We start from the raw sequence: 2,573 nt of genomic DNA, 5'->3' as shown, positions 1-2,573 counted from the left end.
AGGAAGCTCTGTCCATTATATACTATACTGCCAATGGCAAATACAAATGCTTGCTCTCCAACATTCTGATTCTGTATTTTAGTACTACAGTATACTTGCGTGCTATAAAAGGTCTCTGGAACATACAAGTGAAGTCACACTGACACACACAGACAAACAAACATCCTCACTCTTGCTGAGATTGAATATCATCCAAGAGACCAGACTAAAACAGAAACATAGAGTCGTTAACATGGTGTGAATGTGTGTATTGTGAGGCAATATAAGAGGGAAAGATGAAGACTGAAAGTCTATGTAATGCAGGTTTCTAAACATTCAAAATGCCTTCAGACCAGTCAATCAGTGGTGAGCTTTACACTTCATGACAGAATTCTTTGTCAAGGACTTCAGGCTAAAAGCTTTGAAAAGTATAAATCTTCTTATTACACTGACTGTATTTACAGCCATAAATGCACCTCTTAAAGATAAATCCTATGTTCAAAGGAGTGCTGCAAGGTGTACATTTCTTATTTGGAGGTAGTGCTTATTCAATATCAGTTGGGTTGCTGATCCATGATCCTCCAAGTCAACTGCCAGATGCATTTGCTATGAAATAATCAAACACGGAAAAAGTATCTAGAACTTGAAACTGAGATCTGATACAAATTTAGGTAATAACTGGGTTAATGCGAGGGCGTGGTCTCAAAACACTGTTAGCCTGAATGAACACGTGAGAGTCTTTAATGATGTGTGAATTAGGGATGTTCCTGACAACTCATTTTGCAGTCGATTTAACAAAATTTTACATTTAAACAGCCAAAATTGAGCACAATTTTAAGACACAAACCCCACACACACAGCCAGGCTCCACAAGTTACTGTTATTTACCTCAGTATATCCTGTTACTGTCACTGCTGGGATTCGAACCCAAGGGCTCCTGTTTACTAGGCACTTCAACCAACTAAGCGTAGTTAAATGACAAAAGTCACGTGTTAAATATCATCACTGACCATTGGGTTATGTTGTAACAAATGTTATTGGTTCCCTTATTGTGTACGTAAAAGTATGAGCATGTGTGACAGATTAAATTATGGTGTGAGATGTAATTTCCCCATTGAAGATTCAGTAGACTCCAATCTCTAATTGAATCAGTGTGAGAGGCCTTGCAATGCACTGAGGGGGAAAAATTCCCCTCATTTCCACGTGACACTGACACAAGGAACCTGACAACCAGAGAGAGTCATTGGTTTAGTGATTCTCTAAGAATTGTCCAAGTATTCACTCCCCTTAGTGGAGAGGATGACCCCAACTTTTTAAAACCACACTGGAAATGGCTTATTGTGCAATCAACTGCACAAAGGCAAGACAGAAAAAAAACAGGCACATGTCTTTACAGACATCTGAAGGATAAAGACACACAAAGCAATGTGAAGCAATGTCCTTTCAAAGGACACGTTTACAATCGAGTTCACACTACAGGATTGCAGCCCTGATTTTCCACTAGTAAACAGTTTTAGGAGATCCGAGGCAAATGCTCTCGATCACCATGTGTGAACTGTTTAAACACACAATACGAGAGCTCCTGGATGCTGCCATTACAACACAGTAAGTTAATGTGAACAGTACAGCAATCTGACTTGTTGTGAAAGCCATGCAGTGTGACTACATGTAGTGTGACTACATGGCTTTCAAAGTCATCACATGGCTGGAGTGATCAAACTACACAACTTACTGTCTTGCAATGAGGAATCTCGAAGCTGTTGTGGTTTTCACACTACGTGAACTTGATCACATAGGCATTCTACCCAACAAGAAGCAACTGTTGGCCTGTGGCACCGTACCGACCTTAGAGCGAGAGCGCCTGTGGTGTGACACAACAAAAGTCAGCACCTGAAACTCACCTCTGTCCTTGTCCACTGGATTATGTTGTAAAATCTGTAACTGGATCCCTTATTATACAGATGAAACAAAATGTGAATGTGTGACAGTAAGAAGCAGTTCACACATTCAAGGTTCAGTACACCCCCATCCACTAACTTGACTGCAGGGGGTACATTTTGTACATTTCCCGTGGCGTGTCTACACATAAGGCAGCTGTATTTGTTTATATATCTGAAGCCACACTGTAGTTGGCAGAACTGTACAACACCTTTGGAAAATTTCACTGGTCAAGTGGTTTAATACCAATTAGCTGTCCTTCACAGTGATGATAACAGATCCCTTTTTTTTGGAGCCAAACTTAACAAGACAGAGACTTCAAAGAGACTTTATGCAATCAATTGCAAAAAGAGATCAGAGAGAATTTAAGCAGGGTACCAAAAGCTGAAGATAAGTAGAGTAGCAATGTAAAGCAATACTTTTAAAGATCTGATTTGATTGTGTTTGGAACATGGAAAGTCTTTGTGATTTAAATTTATCAGACAAATTGAGCACTGGGATCTCTGCTTTGTAATAGCAGGAGTCTATATTTATTAAGGTATAACATGCCTTACCCAATTTCAAGCTGCATATACTGTAAATACCTGTAATTACCAGAGACCTCAACTTCTTGTTCTTTCAAGTTTTGTGCATTGAAAAGGCACTGCTGGGATTCG

Source organism: Morone saxatilis, unplaced genomic scaffold (assembly GCF_004916995.1).
Source record: "Morone saxatilis isolate NCDOM2014 unplaced genomic scaffold, NCSU_SB_2.0 Contig8, whole genome shotgun sequence".
NCBI lineage: Eukaryota > Metazoa > Chordata > Actinopteri > Moronidae > Morone > Morone saxatilis.
The sequence above is the reverse complement of the archived record's forward strand: the minus strand, read 5'-3'. Positions refer to the sequence as shown.